The sequence below is a fragment of the Mobula birostris genome, chromosome 24, assembly GCF_030028105.1.
Source record: "Mobula birostris isolate sMobBir1 chromosome 24, sMobBir1.hap1, whole genome shotgun sequence".
Classification (NCBI taxonomy): Eukaryota; Metazoa; Chordata; class Chondrichthyes; order Myliobatiformes; family Myliobatidae; genus Mobula; species Mobula birostris.
In genome coordinates, this window is record NC_092393.1 from 48,522,950 (window position 1) to 48,544,992 (window position 22,043).

The following is a 22,043-nucleotide window of genomic DNA, read 5'->3' on the forward strand; positions in this document are numbered from 1 at the left end:
AAGATGGTATTGTTCTCCTTAAATAAGAATTGAATTGACCTTATTTCTTACATCCTTCATATACGTGAGGAGTAAAGATCTTTACGTACGTCTCCGTCTGAATTGGGCATTTGCTTATTATCGAGGCGAGTGCAACAGGATGCCGGTCATTCAGACATATTACCTTGGTCTTTTTAGGTACAGGGACAATGGTGGGTGTTTTGAAGTAGAAGGGCACTCTACATTGGGAGAGGGAGAGATTGAAAATGTCTACAAACACACCAGCTAGTTGTGCTGCGCACACTCTGAGTACCTGCCCTGGGACGCCGGCCAGTCCCGCAGCCTCGCGGCTGTCCTCCCGTTGGAAACACCTGCATACTTCGGCCTCAAAGATGGGAACTAATAGTGGTATTTCAAATCTTGAAGGGTCCAGACAGAGTTTATAGAAGCTTTTCTCTTTGGTGGAAAGGTCAAGAATCAGAGGACAGAGAGTGAAAGTGGAGGCAGGAGAGAATGCTGATGCTGGTGCCTGGAGCAGCAGACACAAAATGCTGGAGGAACGCAACGGGTCAGGCAGCAACTATGGAGGGAAACGAACAGTCAACGATTCAAGTCAAAACTCTTAATCTGGATTGAAAGATAAAAAGGAGGTAACAGGTATAAAGAAAGGTGAAGGGAAGGAGTGGAGCAAATGCTGGTAGGCTCACCTTGAGGCAGATGGAGAAGGGAAGAATGGGAATAGTACCAGAAGCTGGGAGGTGATGGATGGAAGTGACAAAGGTCTGAAGATGATGGAATGTGATAGGAGAGGAAGGTAGAGTGTGGAACCAAGTCAGCAAGGTGGGATGGGCAGAGGGGAGTAGTGGAGGAATGGAACCAATGAGAAGAATGTTTTGGTGTGGGGAAGACCTCGGGGGTGTGGGAGGGGAAGTGACATGTGTTGAGGTCTAAGTGGATCAGGAATGCAGAGAAAGGGGACAGAGCTTTGGAGCTGTTTACAAGAAGCTGGAAAGAGTAAAATGAAGACCACAGGAAAGTGAACCAAAACTAATGAAGAAAAACTACCTTTGTGGAGGAGGTACAGAAGCTTGAAGTTCCATACCCAACATTCCAGGAACAGCTTCTTCCCTCAGCCGTCTGATTCTCTGAACAGTCTATGATCTCATGAATGCTACGTTGTTATTGATCTTGTGCACTACTTATTTATTTAATGCAAATAAATAATTTGCATGCCTTACTCTGAACTGCTGCCAATAATTTGCATGCCTTACTCTGAACTGCTGCCACAAAGCAGCAAACTTCAAGACGTATGTGATAATGAACTTGATTCCGATTCAGATTTGTCAAAGTTCAAAGTAAGTTTATTATCAAAGTACATATACATCACCATATACAACCCTGAGATTCATTTTCTTGCAGGCATACTTAATAAATCCAATGGCCTTAATAGAGTCAATGAAAGACCACACCCAACAGGGCAGGAACTAGTCAGGAAAAGACAACAAACTCTGCAAGTACAAAAAAAGAAGAAAATAATAATAATTAATAAATAAATGATATTATCAAGATCATGAGATGAAGAATCTTTGAAATCGAGTCCATAGGTTGTGGGAACAGTTCAGTGATGGAATAAGTGAAAATGAATGAAGTTATCTGCTCTGGTTTAAGAGCCTGACTGTTGAGTGATAATAACTCTTCCTGGACCTGGCGGTGTGAGTCCCGAGGCTTCCTTACCTTCTTTCTGATGGCGGTAGGCAAGAAGAGAGCATGAGCTGGGTGGTGTGGGTTCCTGAAGATGGTCCCTGCTTTCCTGTGATAATGCTCCATGTAGATGTGCTCAATGGTGGGGAGGGTTTTACCCGTGATGGACTGGGCTGTATCGATTACTTTTTGTTGAGTTTTTAATTTATGGATCAACTGGAAAGGTACAAGCAATTCTGCAGATGCTGGAAATCCAAAGCAAAACACGCAAAATGCCGGAGGAACTCAGCAGGTCAGGCAGCATCTATGGAGGAAAATGAATTTCAAACCGAGATCCTTCATCAGGACTGGAAAGGAAGGGAACAGGAGCCGGAATTTTCTATTGCAGCATTCAAAAAGGAATTAGGTTAAATACTTAAGATCAAGAAATTCTTCAGATGCTGAAAAACCAAAGCAAAACACACAAGATGCCAGAGAAACTCAGCAGATCAGACAGTGTCCATGGAAATGCATAAACAGTCAACATTTTAAGTTGTTCCTCCAGCATTTTGTGTATTATGACAAAGTAAATACTTGAAAGGAAGGAGTTTACCATTGTGCAGGAAAGAAGTGGGAAATAGGACCCATGGGACTACTTTTGCACTGACCCACCACAGAATATTTGGTCCAACTGACCTTCTTCCTCACTACAACCATATTCTGATTCTGTGAACAGTAACTCAGGTTGCAGAAACACAGGTTAGCAAGAGGCAAGAGAAAGGGCCTGTGACACCACTGGAAAACATCTGAACTTATCATAGTGGGACTCCCTCACTTCTACTACAGTCGATCCTTCCTTCTACAGCTTTGGATTAGACCCTGAGAGAAAGATTCCAAACTCAGTAGTGAGTCCTGATACCCAGATACCATGAAGTTGACTGATTAACCAGTACAGCCACATGAGAATGTTATGGATGTCCTAGGATCTGCAGGGATCTAGGATCAGTTTGTGTAGTCAGATCCTATTTTCCTCCTGAGACGCGTCACCTTGAAGCAAACCTACCTGTTCCTTGCCCTTCATTGATAGCAGTCATTACAAAATATGCATCAGATGATTAATAAATAACTTAATGGGAGAGTTACCAGCACATTAAGCTTCTTTGACTGTGTAATGCATTGTAAATGGTGGGGCTGTGGGGCATGTACAGTGGACTAGAACAACATGGTTAGAATATTAGAAATCTGAGCCAATATGATGACAGCAGAAATAACCACAGCCTCATCATTTACAGACAAGGAAACTGAATGGGATAGTATGTACTCTCATTAAGCTATTTGGATTTTCTCAGACATAATCCTTTTGTCCTATCTATGCTTCCCCAAATTTAATGCCTACTTAAAACCAACTTGTACCTGTATCTTTTTCATTTCTGATGAAAGCTCCCAGACACTTTTTGCTTGTCATGCTGACGTAGTTTTTCCTATTCTACTTGTGTAGAGTGGTCTGCTGAGCGCAACCCACAGCCACACAATTTATAATATATTACACAGACGAAGAAGCTGCTGACTCGATACGTCGACAATTCCTTTCACTCCTGGCTGCTCGACCTGCTGAGCTCCCCCAGCAGTTTGTTTTCTTTTGCTCCAGATTCCAGCGGCTGCCATCTCGCGTCTTCTAATGTGCCGATAATTTATTAACCTTCTCATTCAACTTTCCATAAATGCTGCCTGACCTGCTGAAGGCTTCCAGCAATTTCTGCTTTTGAATCACAGTCGTATGTTCCACATAGGGTACAGAACAGGAATGACGATAATAGGCTGCAATTATCTACACCCTTTAAAGTAATAAACCTTCAAAAGTTACTTCAGGAGAGTCACCCAAATTTTAAAAAAAACACATTGAATATTTAAAGAGAATATTTAGCTTGATGTTTATAACATTTTGAGCTTCACTGACATTACCCAAGAATTTTGTTTTTCCAATCTATAATATTTATTTCAATGCAACATTTTTTTGGCTGAACATTAGTCAGCAGTCATGGGACTAGGTAGGATGATTTGAAGTGTTAATGAGGTACCACAAAGGGACAGTCATAAACCTGCATGTTGCCATAGCTCCCAAACACTGGTGGGGAAAAAAAATCAGAGCAAAAGTTTGCTTAGAAAGCTTGCATCATGAGAAAGCATCTGAGGCCATCAAATGGTCTATACTCGCACAACACGGGTGAATTACCCAGTGTACTTTAATTAAATAAGGCAAACATTTGTTAGGCGAGGTCTTTTATGAAACACAGTTTCCAGATTAGAGGAACAATGCTAGAAAATAAATTGAATGTGAGCTGAAACTTAGCATTGATGATAAAGTTTCAAATACGATGTACATTTATTTTTGGAATGAAATATATCATTAGAAATAATACATCTTATGAGAAAAGTTGAATGAAACTAAAATAGTTAGTTTATTTATTTATTTAGTGATATAGTAAAGAGTAGGCCCTTCTGGCCCTTCAAGCTATGCCAGCCCAGCAACCACCTAACAAACCCGATTAACCCTAGTCCAATCACAGGACAATTTACAACGATCAATTAACCGACCCAATACACCTTTGTGGGAGGAAACTGGAGGAAATTCCTGCATTCCACAGGTTTACAAATGATGTTTCACACTGGCATTTTTCAGTGTCCACCTCCTTTGTATCTCCTCATTATGCATCATCTTCATCCTTATCCGTGCAGTTCCTCTGCTCTTTGCCTCAGTCTTGTTTCCCTCCGCCTACACTGGACATGGCAGTAAGCAGCTTCCATCCTGCAAATTCTAACTCTACATTGATATCACTCGGAGCTAATTCCAGAAAGGATTAATAGATTTCTGTGCAATGCTGCTCCCTTGGCAGATATGTTTACCCATAGCGTACATGACTGGGAAAGCAGAACGGCCAGCCCAAATGACTGAATGGAATTTATTGTGGAACAAGTTCATCTTGTAGCTTGAAAAATTGTAAATGTCACGCCAGAAAGACTGATAAGCTCGTTAGCAAGGCTGGTTCTGTTCTGGGGATGGAACCGGATTCCCTGGTGGTTGTGTCTGAGAGGAGGATGCGGCAGAAGCTACAGAGCATTATGGACAATCCCTCTCACCCCTCCATGTCATACTGGACAAACAGAGGAGCACCTTTAGTAACAAACTGATTCCACCAAGGTGCACCACTGAACGCCACAGGAGATCCTTTCTCTCTGTGGCTATAAGACTCTGCAACTCCTCCTCCTTAAGTACACGGGTATATGGTTTTGTTGCACATCTGTATTTTGCACTGTTACTTTTTAATGCACATTTTGTATTTTTTGTACCTCAATGCTTACGTTTAGTATTTTACAGTATATATTTCTGACTGAGCAACCCTGCAAGAATAATTTCCTTTGAGATAAAGTTTTACCTTAGCTTATTTTATCTTACATTTGTACAACTATCCGGAATAGAAAGTTAGCCAGTAGCTATATTTCCCTTTAGTTAAAAGGTGAGCATTAACCAGATAATTTCAAGATCCCAGCAGCAAGAAAAATGTCACCGGATTAAAAATGGCTTAAAATATAAAGCCAACCATTTCAAAAGTTTGGTTGTGAATTTTCATAGTGTTTGTTGAAGGGACGATAATGACTTTCAGAACACATCGGTGACTAACTTGAACCAGAGTCCTTGGATGTCACACTTGTTGAGTTATGTACTGACTTGAAAGTATTCCCGAAATGATGTCTTTTTGACCAAAAATATACTGAGTCCTGATGAAACCCAACTTGAACAAAGCTGAGCAGGTGAGGAGATCATCGTCAGGGCGTCAGCCCAAGGAACTTCTGACTCCAGTAAGAAGCGCTCTGGGGAGATGATCGAAGTCGGAATGCAGCAGGTAAAACGACAAGGATAGAATTTCATCACATGTTGTGAGGAGTGAAAAGGATCCACAGTCACCGGCTGTCATTGGAACCAAACCACAAAACAATGGGCTGTTCAGTCGATTAGGAATCTCCCTCAAGGAAAGCAGAAAAGATACAGGTAGAGTGCTTGAAGAGCAGAGACATGGATCAACACTGGAAATCCACCACCTTTCCAACTTGCAAAACGAGACTTGCAGAAATGAGAATTAGCAGCGGAAACATTTGGCACAAGAAAAACTGCTGTGACCACAATTTGAAGATTGATGACATAAACTGAAACAAAAATTGTGCATTAATGCCCTCTGTAGGACATAGCGCATGACAGCATAAAGTTTGTGAAATAAAGTGGCCCCATACCAAAGTTAAACAACCAACAGAATCTCTAAGGAAACACAAAGGTTTCTCAACTAACGCATATAACACGAGGAAATCTGTAGATGCTGGAAATTCAAGCGACACACACAAAAAATGCTGCTGAACGCAGCAGGCCGGGCAGCATCTCTAGGAAGAGGTACAGTCGACATTTCGGGCCGAGACCCTTCGTCAGGACTAAGTGAAAGAAGAGATAGTAAGAGATTTGAAAGTGGGAGGGGGAGGGGGAGATCCGAAATGGTAGGAGAAGACAGGAGGCGGAGGGATGGAGCTCAGAGCTGGAAAAGGTGGATTGGCAAAAGGGATACAAGGCTGGAGAAGGGAGAGGATCATGGGATGGGAAGCTTAGGGAGAAAGAAAGGGGAAGGGGAGACCAGAGGATGGAGAGCAGGCAAGGAGTTATAGTGAGAGGGACAGAGGGAGAAAAAAGAGAGAGAGAAAAAGGGGGGATAAATAAATAAATAAAGAATTGGGTACGAAGGGGAGGAGGGGCATTAACAGAAGTTAGAGGAATCAGTGTTTATGCCATCAGGTTGGAGGCTACCCAGACAGAATATAAGGTGTTGTTCCTCCAACCTGAGTGTGGCTTCACGTTGACAGTAGAGGAGGTCGTGGATAGACATATCAGAATGGGAATGGTACATGGAATTAAAATGTGTGGCCACTGGGAGATCCTGCTTTCTCTGACGGACAGAGTATAGGTGTTCAGCGAAATGGTCTCCCAGCCTGTGTCAGGTCTCACCAATATATAGAAGGCCATACCTGGAGCACCGGACGTAGTATATCACCCCAGCCGACTCACAGGTGAAGTGTCGCCTCACCTGGAAGGACTGTCTGGGGCCCTGAATAGTGGTGACGGAGGAAGTGTAAGGGCAGGTGTACACATAACACACATAACATGTGGGAGGAGCTCGGCAGGTCAGGCAGCCTCTATGGAGAGGAATAAGGGTTCAAAATTTCAGGCTGTGACCCTGCGTCAGGACTGGAAAGGAAGGAGGAAGGGGGAAGAAGCCAGAATGAGAAGGTGGGGGGAGGGGAGGAGTACGAGCTGACAGGTGATAGGTGAAGCCAGGTGAGGGGGAAGGTGGGTGGGCGGGGGAGTGGGGAATGAAGTGGGAAGCTGGGAGACGAAAGATGGAAAAGCCAAAGGGCTGAAGAGGAAGGGATCTGATATGAGAGGAGGGTGGACCAGGGGAGAAAGGGAAAGAGGAGGGGCAGTTGAGGTGAAGAGAAGGATTAAGGGGGTAGCCAGCATGTTGAATGGAAAAAGAGAGAAGAGGCAGGGGGGACGGTGGGGTAGAAGTTTCCCGACATATCTTCAAAGTTCCGGGTCACGTTAACAGAAATACACTCAGGTTTCCCTTTCCCTGTGGATGTGCACCTACAGATGCTCCATCAAATTAGATCAAAGCACCGAACAGTAACACTCAAAAATGAGGCAATCCTCTCGTCAAGCTGTTCCAAGAAAGTGACAACATTGTCACCCACTCAACAATCTGGAAGATTGTCCACACATACTTGGTTCACTAAAAAAAAGGACCTATCCTATTCACTTAATGAGCACTCAAGTCCAGACACAGCCATCAGCAAACTGATGGAAGCTGTTGTTCACAATGTTATGAAGCAGTGCTTCCTCAGTTCTTACCTGCTCACCTTTGTTCAAGTTTGATTTCATCAGGAATACTCCGGATGAAGGTGGCTGTAACCATTGGAGTTCAGTCATCCCAAACCCAAGGCATCACTGCAGTTCTTCAAGACGGTGGCTTAGGCCCAAACATCTTAAGGTGGTTAATCAATGACTTTCCTTTTTATTTATTTATTGAGATACAGCGTGGAATAGACTCTTCTAACCCTACTAGCCAAGCTGCCCAGCAATCCCCCAATTTAATCCCCCAGCCTAATCACAGGACAATTTACAATGGCCAGTTAACCTATCAACCGGCACGACTTTGGACTGTGGGAGAAAACCAGAGCACCTGGAGGAAACCATGCGCGTCACCAGGAGAATGTACAAACTCCTTACAGGCAGCTGCGGGAATTGAACCTGGGTCGCTGGTATCGTAAGCCATTGTGCTAACCACTATGCTACTGTGCTGCCATTCTATCTTTGGGTCAAGCGAGGGATTGGGAAAATGGAAGTGACCTGTTCCACAATGATCAATTTGCTCTGCAGCACTTCAGAAAATGAAGCATGTTGCAAGACCACAATGATATTTACGCAAGGGATGAAAATATGCAAGTAATATTTAGAATCAGGTTTAATATTGTTGGCAAATGTCATGAAATTAGTTGTTTTGTGGCAGCAGTACAATGCTATACATAATAATAAAAATCATTATAAATTACAATAACAAATATATTTTTCAAAAATTATATTAAATAAGTAGTGCTAAGAGAGAACAAAAAGAAGGATGAGTTATTGTAGATGGATTCATTGTTCATTCAGAAATATGAGGGGAGAGGGGAAGAAGCTGTTCCTTCCTAAAATGTTGAATGTGTGTTTTCAGGCTCCTGTACCTCCTCCTTGATGGCAACAATCAGAAGAGGGCATGTCCAGGATGGTGAAGTTCCTTCATGATGACTGTCGTCTTTTTGAGGCATCGCCTGTTGAAGATGTTCTGAATGCTGGGGAGGCTAGTGCCCAAGCTGACTGAGTTCACAACCTCCTGCAGCTTTTTCCAACCCTGTGCAATGGCCTCTCCATAACAGATGGTGATACAACCAGTTAGATTACTCTCCACGGCACATCTGTACAAATTTGCGAGAGCCTTTGTTGACAAATTTATGCCACCTTTTTCAACAAACAAATAAAACTACATATAATATCCTCTATTATCTTCACTAAGGGTGTCTTTGACATTGCGATCAACGCCAAGATTTATTGACCATCCTTAATTGCTCTTGATTCAGGTCGAAGTGAGTTGGTCACTTGAACACATTTCAATTATTCTGGTGAAGATACCTCCGGTGCGTTGTTGGATAAGGAATTCCAGGATTTAGACCCAGTGACAATAATAGAATATATTTCAAATTTAGAATGATATGTGACTTTGAAGAGAATCTATGGGTATTAGTATCCCTGTGCATCTGTTGCTCTTGCTAAACAGCGACTCCTTCGCTTGCATCTTTGGAAACAGTTCTATTTCCATCTTTAATATCTTTATTTTTCCCTTTTAGGGTTCTTTTGAAGACCATGACCTGGAGTTACACGCTGACTTCGGTTTGTTGCGAGAATGGGACCCATTCTCAGGGTTTCAGGACTGGCCGTTGTTCGGCACGCCAAAGGTTCAGCCTGTGAGTCCGGGTTGAATTCGGAAGCCTAAGATCTCTGGGCTCTGGAGACGAGGGGATCGAGGGTCAGTGTCGCGACAGGAGACCCATGTGTCGTCGGGGGAATCAGAAAATCTACTGCTGTGGGCCCAAAGACCCAGGATCTTTGCGATCTTCAGGCACAGAGCTCAATAAAAGCAACGTAACAGAATTTTAACATCGTAAACCTGGAGTTGTTTGCTATGTCTCCCCGATGGAGACACCTCTTTCTCCCTTATTAGGGAGAGAGAGAATCTGCGGTATGACGAATGCCGGGTGAAATCCAAAGTCTTTGGGGTAACTGCAAGTCTATGTCCTTGGTACTGCTTTGCTCACACTTGAGTGCTCGGTGGTGGTGCCAAAGATTGCTTTTTTATTGCCGGTGGGGGGAGGGGGGATTGTTGCTCACTGTCGTTTACGCGTGAGGGAGGGAAGCTGGGGGGGGTGACTTTGGGTTCTTACGTTTAACCTCATCCATTCTTTGGAGCACTTCTCTGTTTTTGTGGATGCTTGTGAAGAAAAAGCATTTCCGGATGTATATTGTATATATTTCTCTGACATTAAATTGCACCTTTGAACCTTTGGTGGCAGAAACCAGAGGTAATTGCATTAATGAACGCAACAATTGCAAGATGATTCTATTTGTGGCCAGGTCCATGGTTGGGACTTTGAAACTTGGCCCGAGTTTAAACAGTTGTGAACTCTAACTCCACAGACAGTTTCTTCCAGGTTTCTACCTCAGTGCAGAAGATTGGGGGAGAGCTGAAATATCGGACCTGTCACCTCCTGCCCTTCAGTCTGGCAGTACATCGAGATGTCCGTGGAGAAATGTTGCCGAGTGGCACATGAAAGGCTTCAGGAGTACATTTGGAGGAACGCCCTGAAGCTTGGTGCAGCCACTGCAGTGGCTTGGTGGAGAAGGACCACAGTACAGCGTTCTACCGTCACTGGAGAGGGAGCGGACAGGCTGAGTGAAGAAGCCCTTCAATTATTATCGTAGCGAACCACCCAAGGTGGTCACATGTGTGGCAACAGTGCTTTTGTGTATAGGAATGTAACAGAACACTACTTAAAGCATTGACTATGAATGGAAGAATGAGAAAGCATTGCACGGTTTACTTCTGTAAATATTTTTTATTATGAGTAAAGTTTATTTTGATATACTATAAAAATCTGTTACCTCTGGATTCAGGTGATAAACCATGGCCCTTTCCACACTTCTGGCCTTTGTAAAGAAGTCTACAGGATCAGGAGCAGAAGGACATTTAGCCCTCATTTCAACACACCATTCCAAGATTTTTCCAGCATTTTTTCATGATTTATTTCTTATTTTCACCATCCAGTGTATCTGAAATATTAATTCACTTTGAAGGAAATGTGATAGCACAGTGCAAGATCAAAACAAACGAGGGTACCCATGGACTCTTTAAGAGGTAAAGCTCAAGAAACATTTGGAAAGGGACAAGAGGAGAGGAAGTCTAAAGAAATTTAACATATTCCTGCTGACCCTCTCCAATTTTTATTTATGCACCACAGGAAGAAAATCCGATTCAGATGCATCTCAGCTTGGATACGACAAGAGCTCTTGCCAGGAGTGCAAGAAATTGCAGAGAGTTGAGCACACAACCCAATCCGTCACAGAAACCACCCGCCCCTCCCTGGACTCTGTCAACACTTCCTGCTGCCTTGGAGGGAAGCAGCCCGCATAACCAAAGACCCCTCTCACTCCAGACATGCTCTCTCCTCCTCCCCTTCCATCGGGCAGAAAATACTAAAACTTGAAAACATGTACACCAGGCTCAAGAACAGATCCCAACCCACTTTTATACAGCCATTGAGCGGACCTCTTGCACATTGAGAATGAATTCTTAATCTCACAATCTTCCTCATCACAGCCCCTACACATTTTTGTCTACTGGCCCTGCACTTCTTTGTAACTGAAAATGTAACCCTATATTCTGCATTCTGTTTATTGCTTTCCCTTGTGCTACTTCAGTGAACTGATATGATGGAATGATGCATATGGAAGGCAAGCAGGTCTTTCACTGTACTTCTCAGCAGACTCGACCATAATAGATCAATTCCAATTCCAATTGATATAGGTCACTATACAAAGAACAGTGGACTAGAATCAAGATTGTTTAATGTTATTTCCAGTACACAAGTGTAGTTAAAGGAGAATAACATAATTGTTACTCTAGATTTGACGCAGCACAGAAAACACAATAAGGTAAAGAACACGATAATTAAAAATCAGGATAAACATAAATAAATAAGATAGTTTATATGCATAAATTGCGGCGTGTGGCCAAGTGGCTAGGGCGTTGGACTAGCAATCTAAAGGTCGTGAGTTCGAGCCCCAGCCGAGGCGACGTGCTGCGTCCTTGAGCAAGGCAGTTAACCACACAATGCTCCAGTCCACCCAGCTGAAAATGGGTGCTGGCAAAATGCTGGGGGTTAACCTCGTAATAGACTGGTGTCCTACCCGGCGGGGGGGGACTCGTGACGCTAGGCACAGGAGTCTCTGTACGGAGGTAACTCTAACAGGAAATGATAAGGTAAGTTTTGGTGAGTGGTGAGGAGGGGTGAGTTAGTGGGTGCAGGTGTTGATCAGCCCTACTGTTTGGGGAAAGTAACTCCTTTTGAGTCTGGTGCTCCTGGTATGGGTGCTACATAGCCTCTTCCCTGATGTAGTGGGACAAGCAATCCATGAGCAGGGTGGGTGATATCCTTCATGAATTTACAGGTTCTTTTCGAGCACCTTGCTGTATATATGTGCTTGACGGTGGGTAGACTGGTACCAGAGATGCATTGGCAGTTTTGGTAACCCGTTGTAGAGCCTCCCTGTCCACTGCAGCCAGCGCGGTTTCCAAACTGTGCAATGATGCAGCAGGTGAGGATGCTCTCCTCTGTGCGCCTGTGGAAGGATGTGAGTATAGATATGCATAGTCCAGCTTTCTTCAGCTTCCTTAGAAAGAAGAAGTGTTGGCGAACTTTCCTGATTGTGTAGTGTGTGTTCTGGTGCATGAGGGTCTCTGCAGGATGTGCACTTTCAGGAGTATGAAACTGCTTGTAGTTTCCACTGCTGTGCTGCTGAGAATAGAGATTTACTTCCCCTGACATCACTGGCCTATAGTGATCTGATTGGGGTCTACACAGTAAAATTATTATCATGATTGGTAGACATTAGTCACAAAATCAGTGTGGGAAAGCCAGGTTCCAGTTTTGGAACCATAGTTTAACAATTCTGTCGCAGGATCCTGTATTCACACTAAGAGCATTCTCTATGCTTACATGTGCTGTTATCTCAATATTCAAAACTGGGTATCCATGGGACATTGTGGGCCATTGGCAGCAGCAGATCCAACCCTGACACATATACTCCACAGTAATACCATGCTCTTTCACACTACGTGGTCTACCCCTGTTCCCCTCCCTCAAGTAGGCATTTTCTGCCATCAGAAGGCATGTTCTGGCAATGGCGTGCCTCGTCTAAAAGCCAGAGCACTATTATAGTGCACGGTGACATGCACTCTAGCATGTCTATCCACGGCCTCCTCTACTGTAAAGATGAAGCCACACTCAGGTTGGAGGAACAACACCTTATATTCCATCTGGGTAGCTTCCAACCTGATGGCATGAACACTGACTTCTCTAACTTCCGCTAATGCCCCACCTCCCCCTTGTACCCCATCCGTTATTTATTTATATACACACATTTTTTCTCTCTCTCTCCTTTTTCTCCCTCTGTCCCTCTGACTCTACCCCTTGCCCATCCTCTGGGTTCCCCCCCACCTTTTCTTTCTCCCTGGGCCTCCAGTCCCATGATCCTCTCATATCCCTTTTGCCAATCAACCGTCCAGCTCTTGGCTCCATCCCTCCCCCTCCTGTCTTCTCCTATCATTTTGGATCTCCCCCTCCCCCTCCCACTTTCAAATCTCTTACTACCACTTCCTTCAGTTAGTCCTGACAAAGGGTCTCGGCCCGAAACGTTGACTGTACCTCTTCCTAGAGATGCTGCCTGGCCTGCTGCGTTCACCAGCAACTTTGATGTGTTTTACCTTTAAGGCCAGGTTGCCTTGAGTCTAACCATGTTCCACAAAATCTATTTCTTCCTCCCTTGACTCAACTCCTTATCCTCTTTGTCATTTTCCATCTCATAACAAAAATGCATCACTGACTGTCAGATAAGCAAGTACGGAAATGTCAGACACACAACATGCACAGATGGTCACTGTGCGATACCACACACAGTCAGATACAGAGCTGAACAGGCAGTCCAATATACACTTAGATTAGGCAGTGTGGTGCACTGGCAGCATGTGAAGTCTGACACACATCCAGCACAGACAGTTAATCGAAAACATGCCACAGTCAGACACAAACATCGCACAGCGAGTCTGGCACAGAACAGTTAGCAGTCTGTGAATTCTTTCCACTTAGCAGCAGACTTGAGAGTTTTGTCATGGAGTAGAAGCAGTTAAGAAAGAAGAGAAAAAAAATTGGAAAATATCAAGGGGCAAAATAATCACAATGTGATATGTACATTTAACAGAAGAATCATCTGGAGAATACTCTTTTATGTGATACTGCAGCACATGCATGGAAAATTACTGACATTTAATACATGCAATCAACCAGGTCACAGATTTATTCCTGGAATGATTTACTATAGTGGATCAAACCTTTGTTCATTAAATTCATTAGCATTATAATTACATATAGTATGCTAATATTAAAACTCTCTCAGTAATGCTTACTGGTTTAACTTAGTGCCAATTTTACTAAGTTATTTTAATAGGTCATATGGAAAAGAAAGATGGACTCATTACATATTTAAAACAAGTCTCGCTAAATACTACCAGCACTGCTCATGTAAAACTAGATGTTTAGTGGTTAATATTTTACACAACTCACAGTTGCTGTTCTTTTAATCTCTGCCCTTCTGAAGGTTATTTTTAATGCCACGAGTTGCATATAGCCACTTTGTCATGGGATTAGATTTGCTTATTTGGGTTTGGAAGAATTAATGTTACAACTAGTCTGAGCCCTGAATACCACTGCCTTGGAGTCATGACCACTTGCTTCAAAAAGTTGTGATGATTTATTGTAAATGGATATTTACTTCAGGAAATGGGCCATGATATTCCAGCTACTTATTTCACTGTGAAATATGAGCTGTTTCCAAAAATATTCAATTAACACGCAACATGTACATTACGCCAGTGTCGTGCGCAGTTTCTCACTTTCCATTTGCCGGTGATCTATTACGAAAGTGTTTGTTAGGGAAAATGTGTGCTGTATGGGTCAGAAACAGCCAGAAATAGTCTAAATAATAAAAGTCATTTGATTATAAAGAATATTCTTTCAGGATACTTCACAGTGAGTTTTCAAGACATCTGTTCTCCAGAATCAGAGTATAATCCAAAAAAATACAGTCTTAGAGCTAACAATTCACTTTCCAATAGAAATTTAAGAAAGTAAACAATACCAGCACAAACATTCTGGTCAACAATTTCCAACTGCTAAACCATATTCATGTTTAATACTACAAATAATTATAAATGTCTGAACTTTAATTGGTACCTACACTCAGTGGCCATTTTAATAGGTCCACCTGTACACCTGCTCATTAGCGCAAGTATCTATTCAGCCAATCATGTGGCAACAACTCAATTCATAAAAGCATGCAGACAAGGTCAAGAGGTTCAGTAGTCGTTCAGACCAAATAGCAGAAGGAAGTGTGACCTTGACAATGATATGATTGTTAGTGTCTGATGGGCGGGGGGGGGGGGGTGCGTTGAGTGTCTCAGAAACTGCTGATGTCCTGGGATTTTCAGGCACTACAGTCTCTCGAGTTTATGGGGAACGGTGTGAGGAACAAGAAAAAACATCTAGTGAGCAGCAGTTCTGTGGGTGAAATCACCTTGTTAATGAGAGCGGTCAGAGGAGAATGGCCAGACTGGTTCAAGCTGACAGTTAGGCAACGGTAACTGAAATAACCACACGTTACAACATTGGTTGCAGAAGAGCATCTCTGAATACATAATACACTGAACCGTAAAGCTGTAGAAGGCTTTTAACATAGGCTCAATGAACACTTGATTAGGTATAGGAAGTACCTAATAAAGTGGCCACTGAATGTATATTTTATTGTGAATTAGATACTCACCTATTCTCTATAAAATGCATATTTCTTCCCACTGATCACTAAATAAAACAGGAAAAGCAACACAGATGGGAATGATCAATGTGGCTATTTGGTGTTGGAACTCTAATGACTACACCGATTTCAATTCGTCACTCAGTGAATTTAATGCGCAGGAGGTAAGGAGTGAACTACTTTCATATGGCACCTTGACTCATTCAAATTGTGATAGGTTGTTTTACATCAGCCTTCTTTTGTACTCCTCGTCCAACGTACAATTCCATCTACACCTAATTTCTGCCCAAAGACTTTGGCTAAATCTCACTTAATCATGTGTGTTTAAATTGGAACTTTGTGTGGAGCTGGGAGAAGATGTTGGATTCGATCCAGGGCTTAGGGGGAGGGGATCAGATCCCCACCACGTAGGGAGCAGCATCTATCAACAAGGATCCCCACCATCTGGGTCATGAAATTTTCTCTCTGCTACTGTCAGGTAGGAGGTACAGAGTCCTGAAATCCCATACCGCCAGGGTCCCAAAGAGTTACTTTCCTACCGCTATCAGTTTCAGGAACTGATCTACAAAAACCTTAATCCTAGTTCAAAAGATTAAAAGAAACTTATTATCAAAGTAAGCATATGTCACCTGAGATTCATTTTCTTGCCGGTATTCACAGTAGGTACAAAGAAAGACAGCCGGTTCAACGAAGAATTACACACAAACAGAGACAGTCAAATAACCAATGTTGATAAGAAGACAAACTGAGCAATTCCAAAAAAAAAAAAAAATTAATAAATATTCAAACTGTTCAAATTGTTCAATTTAATCTCGGAGAATGTATACAGTATACAACCTGAAATTCTTACTCTTCACAGAGACAAATAAAAAAAATCAAAGAATGAATGTTAGCAACATCAAGACCTCAAAGCTCCTCCTCCCCCTCCCATGCACAAACAGTAACAGAGGCATCGACCCTCCCCCTCCCCCCCCATTTACACTAACAGGAGCACAGAGCCCCATCACCCTCTCACCCCATCATGCAAGCAATAGCAAAAGCCCCTAGAGACCATCAAAATTACAGTCCATAACCCAGCACTTCGTTATCTCAGACAGGCCCCCTCTCACCAGCGAGGGAGAGAGAGACCGTTTCTGCCAAAAGCAAAAGCAGAGACCAGCAACTCGCTGTTCTGATGTGACAATCATCCGCGTAGCTTCTCCAAGCCCTCAGACTCAGGGGCGGACCAGCTCTCACTCCGTTGAGAACATGAGCTGGAAGGTCTTTGAAAGTGAGTCTACAGGTTGTGGAATCAGTCCAGGGCTGAGGTGAGTGAAGTTATCCACACTGGTTCAGGAGGTTGAAGGGTAATAGCTGGTGGCAAAGGACCCAAGGCTGCTTCATAGAATCCTTAGTCAGAAATACTGAGAAATGGAGGGGATTTCTGTGTTCAAGTCCAAGGATTCATGAAGGTTGCAAAACAAGCAGACAAGGCAGAGAAAACGACATACAGGATACTTGCCTACATTAGCCAGGGCAAAGACTTCTACGAGCAAAAATGTTATGATAGAACTTAATAAAGCTTTGGCTAAGCCACAACTGCAGCACAGAATCTTCCGGCTAAAATAAACCTGTTATCAGTAATAAATTCATTTCTACAGATCTGCAGGCAACCCCAGATTAATTATACCCATTTTATGGACACCTTTACATATGAACAAGGTTTTGTAATATTATTAAATTCAGAAATCCAATACTTGCAAAGACTTTCGATCCTAGGAATAGCAGAAGGAGTTTCATTTCTCATTTCACATTTAATAATCGTTCTTTCTTATCAGTCCTATGTGTTTTTGATGCCACACCTTACAATGTCATGGAGGTGCATTGAGTGATTTTTGTGTATTTGCCAATTTATAGACAAAATGAACTTAAGGGCGTCTATAAAAATGGAACCCATTCGTTACCTAGGGACGGCCTGAATTAAGGACAGTCCTTCATTAACATTGCAGAATTATGCAGATTTCTATTGAAAATTTGACCTTCTGATCAGTTGTAAAGAGAAAAAAGTTGTTTATATCCAAACTATTGGTTAATAAAAGTAAAACAGTGTTGACCTACTAGAGCTAACTTTCATAATTTCAACATATACATAGAACATAGAAATTTACAGCACATTACAGGCCATTCGGCCCACAATGTCATGCCGACCATGTACCCTACTGTAGAGACTGCCTAGAATTTCCCTAGCGCATAGCCCTCTATTCTTCTAAGCTCCATGTACCTATCTAAGAGGCTCTTAAAAACCTTATTGTAACCACTTGCACCATTGCCACTGGCAGTGCATTCCACGCACACACCACTCCCCGTGTGAAAACTTACCCCTGCATCCCCTCAGTACCTATTTCAAAGCACCTTAAAACTATGCCCCCTCATGTAAGCCATTTCAGCCCTGGGAAAAAGCCTCTGGCTATCCACATGATCAATGCCCCTCATCATCCAGAATTTGCCCCGCATCATCCAGAATTTGACCCACATCATCCAGGATTTGCTGTCTGGATAATTGATAAAGCTGAGAGAGCACCAAGTACTTAACTTATTTTTTAAAATCTTATTCAATTAGTTAAGTGTGACAAAAAAGGAACCTAGATAACAACTCCACTGATTGCGAACAAAGCAAATCAGAATCAGGTTTAATATCACCGGCATATGACGCGAAAGTTGTTAACTTTATTGCAACAGTATAATGTAATACATGATGAATAGAGAAAAAACTGAGTTACATTAAGTATATATATGTCTGTTAAGTAGTTAGGTTGAGATAAGTAGTGCAAAAGAAAACAGAAATATAAAGTAGTGAGGTAGTGTTCATGGGTTCAATGTACATTTAGAAATTGGATGGCAGAAGGGAAGAAGCTGTTTTCAATGGTCATTTAGAAATCAGACAGCTTTCCCAGGCATTATGCTCTACAAGTGAAGCTTTTGCATTCATTAGCACAATTCTTAACCTCTGATTTAAGATGGCTGTGAAGTGTGGCACATTGAATGTCAAGCCAAAGTGAGTAAACCCAGATGGATTCAGGCTTGTCCGTCACAGGCAAAGCCCTCCCCCCACCATTGAGCATATTTTCAAGGAGCACTGCCGCAAGAAAGCAACACTGCACTATCCAGGACATACTCTCTTGTTCAAACATCCAGCAGGAGGTACAAAGACCACCGGGTTCAAGAACACTTATACCCTACTACCATTAGAATCCTGAACCAGCATGGATAACTTTACTCACCACCACTCTAACTGATTCCACAATCTACAGAGTAATTTTCAAGGACTCTTTACAACTCATTATAGGAAAGATGTCAATAAAATTGAGAGAGTACAGAGGAGGTTTACTAAAATGTTGCCTGGGTTTCATGTCCTAATTTACAGAGAAGGGTTGAACAAGTTAGGTCTTTATTCTTTGGAGCGTAGAAGGTTGAGGGGGGACCTGATAGAGGTGTTTAAAATTATGAGGGGAATTGATAGAGTTGACGTGGATAGGCTTTTTCCATTGAGAGTGGGGAAGATCCAAACAAGAGGACATAAGTTGAGAGTTAAAGGACAAAAGTTTAGGGGTAACATGAGGGGGGAACTTCTTTATTCAGAGAATGGTCAGAGAGTGGTAGCTGTGTGGAATGAGCTTCCAGCAGAGGTGGTTGAGGCAGGTTCGATGTTGTCGTTCAAAGTTAAATTGGATTGATATATGGACAGGAAAGGAATGGAGGGGTATGGGCTGAGTGCAGGTTGGTGGGACTAGGTGAGAATAAGAGTTCAGCATGGACTGGAAGGGCCGAGATGGCCTGTTTCTGTGCTGTAATTGTTATATGGTTATATGTTATATAACTCATGTTCTCAGTAATTTTTTCTTTGCATAGTTTGTCTTCATTTGCACATTTGTTGCTTGTTAGTCTTTGGTTATGTATAGTTTTCATAAATTCTATCGTTTTTTTAATTTTGTAAATGCCTGCAAGGAAATAAACCTCAAGGTAATATATGATAAGATACAAAGTTTTACTTTGACTTTGATGAACCTTTGAAAGGTGAAGTCTGAACTTGAAAAGGGCACTTGGAAGAATTAAGATTAGAAGTGCCGGAACGTCAGCCCAACCTTTTGCCAGTAATACATTTGCACAGTCAATTCTTTTGGCAAAAACCTTTGTAAGTTTGTCACAATTGTTGCAAAATACAAATGGGAAGATGAGGCTGTAGAGACATGGTTTGACTTCACTTGAAACTCTATGGGACATTTACTAGTGGTGCTTTCCAAAGGCTGCATATCATATCACACAAACCAAAACCCTTTCACTGTAAAGAGGATTTTTGAAGGAGCTAATGAAAGAAGACAAAAGAATGTTGGTGAATTTCCCCTTCAACAATATTTAGGGTTAATTCAGCAGTAGATGTTGAATATATTGTTTATTTTTAATAAAGATACATTCTCAAATAAATGTCACATTTTATGAAGGGCATAAATCATGGAACAGACCTGTGGTTAAAAGAGAAATACAGAGACAATCCGATATTTATAGACATGAGGCAGGATTATGCTATAAACCCGCTCCGACATTGAAGCATGGCTGATCATATCTCTGCTCCCCTTGACTGCGATTGTTCTTTGAATGTTAATATCTTCATCTAATCAAGCTTCTACTGATCACAATCTGGAAAGATCAAGCAACACACACAAAACAATGGAGAAACTCAGCTGGCCAGGCTGAAAATAAACTGTCAACGTTTCGGGCTGAGACCTTTCATCAGAACTGGAGAGTGCAAGCTGTACTCAAATCCACAGCATTTCAGAGGAGAGATTTCCAAATTTCTAACATGCTTGTGTGGAAAATGTGTTAACTGACCTTTACCCCATACAGAATATGTTAGATTTAATTTTGAAAGTACATTTCCTCATTCCTGCTCCTTTACTATGGCACCGTCCCCATATAGTTAATTCATTCAAGATAACCGAGAGAAGTGAGAGAAGTGTCAACTGATCAAGTGATCAAGTGCTCCTCTTTTTACTACTCAGAACAAAGTGGGTAGATAGGCAACCGGTGTATTTCTGCATAACCTCAAAAAGTTAAAGGCATGCCATCAGCAGCAAACTTCGAGATCCTAGCCTACAGCAAGTCCTTTCACTGTATTTCTTCGTCCAGACCTGCACCACGTCCTAGGTCAGCAAAGTCATAATCCCATTCCCCATGACCTCACCTCTTCCTTCATCTAAACCTACATGTCTCCATCTCTCTTTTGTTTATTAAAATCACACACCAGTACCTATTTTTTAAGATCATTTGCCCAAACATTTCCTCATACAACTTGTAATTTGATTTTTACTCTGCCATATAAATGCAAGTTGATGTTGTAGTATTTGCCAATTAATTCAACAGCAACCTTCCTGATGACTGATTCCTAATAAAATGCATTGATAAGAAGTTTCAAAATCATCAATGACTGTTTACTTATTTATAGATCTTTAATTTTTCTAGAATTTCTCCTGTTGCTTTTCTTCTGTCCAGAAGTTATCCAGTTTCTGAAGAATTTAGTTAAAAGTAGGTGCTAATAATTAAATAGGTGCAAGCAGACAATCAGAAGATCTTAACATTTATCTTGTTTAGAAGCCACCTACTCTTTTAGTACTGAAGACACTTTCCAGATTAGTTTCGGTTATGAATATGAATGCAATAACTCAATCAACAAACATGTGACTTTTTGCTCTACTTGAACTATTTTTCAGTCTCTTTCCATTTGACGTTGCCACATTATGGAAGGACAATTTATCCATAAGTTTCACTTCCGTTTTCAGGATTTAAGTTATGCATCAAATTTATGTGAAAGTCATCAAGAGTTTGTATTTCATGTAATCTATAGTTACAGGGGATAACACTCAGACTCTGTTTTAAAAAAAAAGTTACAATGAAGTTGATATTTATAAAGGAAGGTATCTTGTTGATATCAGTCCTAGAAAATACCTCAATTATGCAGTTATCTGAAGACGACCTTTATCACTACATCATGGGTAGTTTATATAAAACTGGCATGTGAATCCCACTTAATAATACATTTCAAGTTCAAGGTCATGAACGCAGCTCCTTTTCACAGAAGGTCCGGTTATAATTTAGCCCCAGTTCACAAAGTTTAACTACTGCTCATCGCCAAACTTTTTTAACAATGCTGTCCAAGAAAGCAAAAAAGTCCAGTCCTACCTTTCACGCAACTTCCCGTCTCACCTCCGGATTAACTGTGAGGGGCTGGGGAAATGGTGCAGCGTAAGTGGAGAACGCCTTGGTGCCCCAGTACACCTGGTGAGTGGCTGGCAGATTCTTAGTGGGCTGTAAGGATTGGAACCTTTTGTTTGCTTATTATAAGTAAAGAGTTCGGAACAGCATTTAGGTTAAACATTGACGCCTCCCTGAGGAGGCTGTCTCTCAGATCCTTGCTTGAGGGTTTGGGTTGATAAATTATTGCAAGCTTGCATTATATAATTGGATAAGGTAGGGCTATTTGCTCATTCGGAGGGGGGGGTGAAATGGGTGGGGAAGGGGGTCGGAAATGGGGGAGGGCTCAGGTAATAATCTATTTTACTGTATTTAAAACAAGGTC

The 22,043-nt window shown here is 42.0% G+C and overlaps 1 protein-coding gene across 2 annotated transcripts in view; it reads right to left on the minus strand.

Moving 5' to 3' along the window:
• LOC140187241 (inward rectifier potassium channel 16-like) overlaps positions 1 to 21,825 on the minus strand; it is a 190,706-nt gene extending 168,881 nt beyond the window's left edge. For both annotated transcript variants that reach the window (XM_072242359.1, XM_072242357.1), the window contains exon 1: positions 21,647 to 21,825. The gene's annotated coding sequence lies outside the window, so the exon portion shown is untranslated. The remainder of the gene's footprint in view (positions 1 to 21,646) is intronic.
• Positions 21,826 to 22,043: the final 218 nt, after the last annotated feature.